Consider the following 8,803-nt stretch of genomic DNA (forward strand, 5'->3'; position numbering starts at 1 on the left):
GGAGATTCTCAGAACTTACTTTGTATGATTGGAAACCGATACATGATAGGATAAACAAAATGCTTCAAAGAAAGAGGTGCTATTTCTCTCTGGTTTTAGTCTGTGCAGCAATAAAACAATCAGATTAAACAAGAGAGAGTGCGACATTACTTTTCGTCAATGAAAAAATAGTCTTTTCATGTTTATTTAAGTGTCCTTCTTTCATTTGGATTGTATGAAACAACTCGGGAGTTATTGTTATGATTACTCTATTATTGAATCCTCAACTCGTTCACTTCTTGTTATTTTGGGAACAGTTTGACATGTTGCTTTTAGCTGTCGATACTGTTGAATTCACTCAGTTTGTAATGTAGGGTGCTCTGAACAAGTTAAACTTTGATACAGGACAAATGTATTTCCCACAAGCTATACTGTAGTAGCTTTAAAAGTATACAATATCACACCGTATGCATGTGGCACGTCTTTGTTCAACTTAAGAAAAAACAGGACATTTGATTGCTGGTTGCGTTATGTTACAGGCCAACAATGACACCAGAAAACTGAAAGTTCCTTCCCCTCCCCCAGTAGAACTGTCTAATCTACATAAACACAGTGGGATGTAACACCTAGCCTAGACTTTGTGAGAGGTATGGAGCTGCGTTGCATTAAAATGGCTGCAATGGAATATACAGTAGTAGGCAAAAGTTAATTTCAAGCTGAAAAGAAGACTCAACATGTCCCCTCTATATATTTTCCATTTAGACCATCCACTGTAATTTATTATTAATATCTTCCATATCCAATTAAAATCAGAAAGTTCATGTGTAAATCCAACTATTTTCTAATCGCTTTATCCAGGACAGGTAACAGTTTCACCAATACTATTTGGTAACTTTTTACGATTGTCAGACTTCAGAATGCTTCCACTGATGCTTATAGATTTGACATAATGCGCACTGTGTTAAAGAGCTATTGAGCACAGAACATCTTTACACTTGTGAAAAGATTTGCACGTGCAGTTTATTCTTATCTGTGTGAAAACAGGAAATATCGATGGAGTTTCAGAAAGTAAACAGAGGTATAGAACACCCTATCTCAAATGTTTAATAAATTCAAGTTTGTGAAAACAGTGACAAATCACCCCAAACAAAATACAATTTTAGAATACAAGCAGTTTGAAATGATTAGTTGTTATTAATCACTTAACTTTGAACATATTGTGATATTTAGAAATAACAACAAATCAATATAATTTACTATTTTAGTTTTTCAAATAAATGTTTTTGTTAAAGGAAAACTCATGCCAGGAGATGGGTTCAAACAAAGCTATAGCTGAAAAGGGCAGGCAAAATGTTTAAGTAATCATGGGTGAATGAGAAATTGATGCAGATGTTTAGAAAGAAAGTGGACTACAGTAATATTTTGAGCTTACAGCCTATCCAATGTTATTCATTATTAATCTTTTTTAATATTTTTTTTAATGTAAGAGGCAATACACAATTTGTGTCCTCTATAACACTTCAGTGTACTTTTTAATCAGTTTAATGTTTAACAATGTAATACAAAGCTTAAACTTATTAAATTGTATATACCATTTAGACTGTTAAATTCTGTAATTGACAAAAGATTGTCCCTCAGCATTGACAGGGATTCAAAACCAAGTGTTTTCTGGCAAGAGCCCAAATGCCGCACATGAGAGCTTTCATAGCTCCACCTGGTGGTTTTACAAGATATTCCACCCTACTTCGATACATCATGCGGTATCCTACAGTTCTTTGCGGAACGAGCACTGCGATTTACTGCAGCATACCTTGCACATTTTGAATGGTTGGATCTGTAGTTCTACTCAGTTTGGTGAATTCTTGATAAACCAAACTGGTGCCCTCCCTCTAACTCACCATTCCTCCCTTATGGTAGTGTATGCAGAGAAACCCATGTATATAAACCCATAGGGTCAAATGCAATGGACTTCCCGAGTTAAAACACAGCCGCGTACTAAGTTAGTATGGTACATTCTGGACATCATCTCCCGCTCCAAGTTCAATTGCAGCAAAAAATATGTGGAACAAAGTTGGAGCTCAGCTCAACTTGTGCTTAATCCGGTTCCAAGGGCTCGGCCTTGTTGTACTAATTAGCCCGAACTGGAGAGGACTGTACATCAGAACACTTCTGATTTGTAGAATAATATGTAGGCCACATTAATATACAATTACTTTTCTGTTTCTCATTTATATTCAAACTAAATTTCCTGACAAATCAGTTAGTTTTTAATTTAAGAATTGCATTTAGGCGACAATTCACCTGATGAGGCTACATAGTTATTAATGAGATAGCCAATTATAATTAGTCATGAAACAAATGAGAACAGCAGCTGTGCATTTGAAATTAAACACTACTGTATTATTGCAGCATTAATTTTGTTTAACACTCCAGATGAATAAGCAGACATCATTACAGCTAAATCATTACAAAAGACACCGACTAATAACCAGTAAAGTTAAGTTTTATTTTTAACAGAACTGGAAATTAAACTTATAAAAATACTTGAGCAAAAAAAAAAAAAACACAACAATTGTTCATCTGACCTTCTAAGCATTTTTTTTAAGGCATTTCTTTAGCAGGGTGTGCCTTGTGCTTACTTTTCAGAACTTTGATTTTCTCTCTCTCCTGTGTCAGTTCAGATTAAGTTCTTTAATCAGTTCCAACATTTCGAAGGGGGGAAGTGCTTGCTGGCGTGTTGTTTTGCTAACTCGTGCTTATCCTTTATGACGGTATCTTCTAACACCTGTGCACAATCCAACAACATTACAAGACCAGCGCTATAACAGGAGTCATAAAAACACAAGAAGCCACATTGAACGAGCTTTCAGAATTGTAAAACAACGCTTTGCTTGTCTGTCATTTGGTTTGCATACCAGTCCATCAAGAGCTAGCACAACCCTGGCTGTTTCAACACAGTCATTGGATCACAGCCACAGGACAGAAAAGGGACTGTAAACCACATTAAATCACTTAAGATGCTGAGTTTTTTCCTTTAACATACTTGGGTGCCACCTATTTCCTCCTCATCCCTGCTTTCCTCCAATAACCACAAATACGGAGACCCATCACTAAAATATTTAACAAATCTATCCAGTTGACTCCTCGATTTTATAGAACACATTAAAGCCTCACGCTACATTTATATAAAAAATAGCTTAAGTTCTGTTCTCTTCACTTCCAATGAATGGAGAAAATTTAAAAGAACAGTAGTCTGTCGTTAAGTGAAGGGAGAATGTGTGATCCTAGCTGCAGAAAACCGTGCTCAGTACCATCGAGGTGTAAGAGGGTCAAGGATGAGCAGGAAACTTTGTTAATAAGGAGATGGACACCGCCCAACATGGGGCTCAAACCCACACCCCTGAGCTAAAGAGTCGCATGCTCTACTGACTGAGCTAGCCGGGCACCAGTGTTCTCAAAGATGGTTTTCCAAACTCATACATCAGAAAGACCACCGAAACTAAAATTATTCTGCAGCTAGGATCACACATTCTCCCTTCCCTTAACGACAGACTACTGTTCTTTTCAAATTTTCTCCATTCATAGGAAGTTTCATTTCATACCTCTCTGCACCCATTCTGACTTCACACCTCTTGATTGGCCTTTCTTTCTGTCCCCTGCTCCCGCCTCTCACTCCTCCTCCCTCCCAACCTTTGTTCTCCCGCTACTTTACCTTTGCCTACTGCCCTGTCTCTCTCACACCTGAAGAAGGCTCCACGGCCGAAACGTTGTGTTCTCTTTCTTCTTTTTTTTCAGCATGGAATAAACCTTTTACTTGTGCCTTTGCAGCCTACGCATGCTGGCGCAGCTACCCACCTGAACTAAGACAATTAAACTGTCTGGTGATATTGCTGCACGGGGCGCAAGATCACAATAGAACACGTTATTGTAAAAAATGTTAACATTCGTGAATGAGTATTTTTTTTAATTATACCAAATGTCCGTTAAATAATGAATGATGTTTTTCAGACCATAAACACTATTATATGAAAAAAAAACATTTACTATATATCCATTTAACTTGTTTTTTTTTTTAAAAACATTACAATACGGTAGATGAAAATTGTTGTTCAGCGCTCTTGTATTAAATATACTCTACCAGCCTTTTAAGTCATGTGTCAGAAATAAAGTGTATAAAATTCGCTAAATCAAACAAAACACAAACGCTACGAAAAATAAAAAAAATGTGTTTATCCTGCAATTTTATCTCGTTGAAACGTTTTTTTTTTCTCTGTGGCACTAACGGGCTAACGGTTGGGATTCCTGGTTTCCTGATTACATAGAAATGTGTCTCTCTTCCCTTACGATGTCCAAATGATCAGTTCAGTGTAGAAAAGAGCACCGTAAAACCCCGTCAGGCGTGCAAAACGTAAAAATGAAAGAGATCGCTTTGTTTCTGCCCGCTTTCTCACTGAAGCCCTTTGGTGTGTTAATAGAAGGTTATAACCGCTACACCGTGCGATGTGGGGAGGGGTGATTTACAAGCAGAGTTGACCTTTGAGAAAGGACTCGTCTCGGGAATATATTTCCACATTTTGAAGAGAATTTCTCCATTTCTGTAGCCTGATTTCCACTATTGCTAGAGAGCTGTAGAATCTGGATTAATTTATCCAGCTCTGGGAACAGTGTGTAGATGACAGGTTTGTGACTTTCTCATGAGCACGGTATATGAATCCATCAGATTAAAGACACTGTGAGCATTTGAATAAAATTTAGGATAGTCTGTCCCAGCTCGCCGAGATGGTATAGTGGTCAGTACGTTGTGCTGTGACCGCACTACCCGCGCTTTGAATCCGGGTGACAGCAGCCCAAGACAAGAGAGTTTCCTTCGTCTATGTTATTTCAGTGAAGGGGGGCATGCGTGTACAGCGAGCGATCATCGAGTTGATGTGTTGCCCCATATAAGCAATGCGAACCAACACTGCTTTACAAAGGAGCACGGTCTGATCTTATAGTTGATAATCTGGAGACCAGACCGACCTCTTCTCTGACGAGAAGAAAAGGTCAGGAGCCGCAGTATTTAATGTAAATAAGAGATTTCATTTTTTTCTGTGGCGCAGCTAGTGCCAAACACTTAATCTCGGGGTTGTGAATTCGAGCTCCACGCTGGTAAGAAATCATATAGGTTATGATAAATTTACTTTTTTAAATAAAAAGTAATATTATAAAACTTTCTCGATACCAGTTTGCAGGTGACATGTTCTTTATAAAAATAATCTTTAGTATGGGATCAATAACCGCGCCGGAACAAATATCGGAAAGAATCGCCTGTCACTAAGGTATTTAAGTAAAGTAGAGATATAATCAGAAAACCTACATATAGGAAATGTTAGTTACTTTGTATGTGCTTTAGCGTTTTCTTTTATATACCGAAAAAAAGGTTCAAGGCGTTCTAGTCGCTGTACTCCTCGTAGATAATCTCAACGAAATCACAATACAGTACAGGACACGCAGTGAGAAGCTCACGCAACGAATAGTCTTGAACATGCCAAGCGTAAAGGCACACTGCACATCTGCGAAACATCACATCCTAGTTTAGTTTCAGTGAGATTATAGACTGGAAGCTAGGAAGTCTCAGATCACTTTTTTATTAAATGTTCAAGCAAACCCAAATACCTTTGCAAGAGACATTTCAGAATCCCAGTCAAATCCAGTATGATTGCTGGATCCCTCGAATTCGACAATATCACAGATCTGCAGTCCACGTTGTGCAAGACATACCGCACAGAGCATTTCTAAGACAGGAAATACATTTTCGTTACGAAAAGAGATATGCTGTACGTAGAGTGAAATGGTCTGGTACGAGTCCTAAATTTGAATTAAACATTAAAGCTGTGCGGAGTTTATCTTGATTTACCTAGTTTAATCGTTTCAGAAAGTGTAATTGTATTATTTTATGTACCCTTGACGATTCTACTGATGTTATAAGTGCTCTTGTTTATATTGAATCTATTTTGTTGTTCAAATAAAAAGTAAAAAAAAACATTCCGGATGCGTCTGCTGTAGAAATAAAATGACATCAAAGGCGTTGTACGTAGAGTTCTGAAGCCTGTTCCACAGAAGAACTAGCTGAGATGAAAAGCTCGATATTCTACTGACAGGGCTATTCCTATCAACTCAGTTTCTTTCTGAAACAACGTTTTCCAAGAAAAACTTACACTTTGCAAAATTTGAAATAAAATACTTGCTTAAAAGTGCAGATTATTTTTTTCCCAAAAACTGTAAAAGGAGAAAACCAACCCGTTGGAGTCTCTGTCGTACCATTGCTCAGTGCGGTCAGGTCGGGACTAAAACGATAGTAAGGTGCTGGTTCAAGCACATCTAGGCACGACTTTCTCACTGTTCCATCGTGAACATCATCTAGAGAAAAAGTGGCATGTAATGTTTAATACATTATTGACCTTATTAATAATTTGAGGGAATATAAATGCTTTGGATGTATCGAATTACAGCACGTAACAACTGAGTACCTGAGTCGATATCACCGGGCAATTTCCAATAACGACCAACATCAGACACTTCAAGAAAAATAAGATTCCATATCTTGGAATGTAGGGCGGGAGAATTCATTTATACTCCTGTTGCATCTTGAGCTAAACTTTTAAAAAAAAAATACGACGCAGATTTGCTCAAGATAATTGTAATCGCCTTAAAGAGAGTTTTCATGAAAACGTACATCGGCTAGCTCTCCACTGTTAATTGACAGAACTTTTGAAGAAACTGTTCTTATATAAGCAACATTCAAATTACACATCTTAATGACCATGAAGGGAAATCTATGGAACCCCGTTTCCGCCAGGGAGTAAAAAAAAAACGCGCTATGCTATCTCATTGTATGTCCTTTTTACTTAAAAAAGGTCTTCTTTAGCTCAGCTGGCAAGACCTGGGTTCGAGCTAATGCAGTGAGGCACGAACTAGGGTGGGAGCTGCGAGGACACAAGCCCTAGAACCCGAATCCATTACAATAACAAAAGGACAGACATTGCAATATGGGCTATTTCGAAGTCGCAAATGTGAGATATAAAGTCGGAATTCTGAGTTACTAAATCGCAATTCTGAGTTGCTAAGTCGGAATTCTGAGATACCATAGAGGTTTTTTTTGCTTACTGGCGGAAACGGGCTTCCATAGAAATCCGGGTTGTGAATAACAACTGTCACTACACACGATTGAGATCTTGAGGCTGGCACCTAAGACCACTCAGCCATCCTGACAAGCAGTGGAGGATGCCCGTTGGTTTGTTAAAGGATTATTAACTACTTTTCTTATTACAGAGATTTCAACATTGCAAGACAATTGACGATTTAGATGTATATCGTGGTACGCAAACCAGGCACGGAGAGGGCTTGAACCCGCGCTCTTCGGTTTATGAGACCGATGCCTTACCACTTGACCACCGCGCACACAGATTAGTTTTTTTCCCATCAAGGCTAATAAATTTTGAAGAAAAAAATCTGTGCACAAATTGCAATGGCAGGAGAAGTAAAACAAATATGATTATGATGTACAGTAATTGTTCACTTAGTGAAATACTCACTTTTTTGGACCACTGAATATAGTTCTTCTGTGGAGCTGGCTTCAGACTCTGCTTATAGCGCCCGTCAAATAAAATAGATATTTAATTTTTACAGGAAGACGCATTCCGAAATGTATCTCTGCAGTTTTAGAAAACGCACAAACCGTATTCTAATTGCAGACTGCAGATCTGTGCAGCAATCGTACTACATTTCACTGTGATTCTGAAATACGTCTAGCAAACATATTCAGGTTTCCTTGAACTTTTAATAAAAAACGACTTCGCTTTCAATCTCTGATGTCACTGTAAACATCGGACGTGATGTTCCGCAGATGTGCAGTGTGTGCCTTCTTGTCTTATTCAAGTTTATTGGATTTTTTAAACGAAAATACAAACTGGACAGTTTCAGACACATGAAGACTCATAAATAGTGTAAATCCGCCGAGCTGATTTACGTGTCTGACCATCTCTCTCCTCCCTCTTTTGCAGTGAGCACTATTTTTTCATTTTCTTCCCTTGTAGTTTCCTCGCTCTTTTACTGTCCCTTTCTCCCACGGAGAGACGGAAAACGTGCCGAAATCGTTTTCACCCTGTGTTTGTTCAACGTCAGTGTGTGAAGGGAAAGCACTTTCTGCGGCTCCAGTGGCGCAATCGGTCAGCGCGCGGTACTTATACAGCAGTGCACAGCGGAGTCATGCCGAGGTTGTGAGTTCGAGCCTCACCTGGAGCAGCGTGTCCTGTCTTTAGCTACTGAAAGCAACTGTCCACTTTAGATACTGCTACTTATAGGTCGTCCTTAACACTTTATCTAACGGGATTGTAGCCTGTTAGGTATTTGCTGGAAATCCGGTCTAAATTAACATCAAAGGAACAGGTAAAGGTTTATTCCACGTCACACCCGAAGAAGGTTCCATGTTGTGTTTCCTTCTCCTTTCAGCATGGAATAAACCTATACTTTTTCCTTTGCAGCTGACGCAGGTCACTACTTAAATTCCCATCAGCTGTGGACCCCCAGCTGATCTCTACACAGATAGATGAGAGATATCTTCTTAGATGAGAGGTCTACTGGGACTAAGGGAGCATGATGGGGTACCAAAGACTTGAAAAAGCTCTCGCATTAGATTCTGTTTTTGTTGTTTCCCAGATTTGTTTTTAATGTTCTTTTTGTTTTGAAGTTGTTCCTTTTTTTATTTTATTTTCTGTAGTCGTTAGACTACTACAGTGATTTACCTAGGTTCCCGGAAGGCTTCTTGCATCGTGGTTGTTGTGTT

The 8,803-nt window shown here is 38.6% G+C and overlaps 1 non-coding gene across 1 annotated transcript; it reads left to right on the top strand.

The window, feature by feature from the left end:
* Positions 1-8,168: 8,168 nt before the first annotated feature.
* Positions 8,169-8,262, top strand: trnai-uau (transfer RNA isoleucine (anticodon UAU)). Its single transcript has 2 exons — positions 8,169-8,206; positions 8,227-8,262. It is a non-coding gene; the product is annotated as a tRNA-Ile (tRNA).
* Positions 8,263-8,803: the final 541 nt, after the last annotated feature.

Source organism: Lepisosteus oculatus, chromosome 14 (genome assembly GCF_040954835.1).
Source record: "Lepisosteus oculatus isolate fLepOcu1 chromosome 14, fLepOcu1.hap2, whole genome shotgun sequence".
NCBI lineage: Eukaryota > Metazoa > Chordata > Actinopteri > Semionotiformes > Lepisosteidae > Lepisosteus > Lepisosteus oculatus.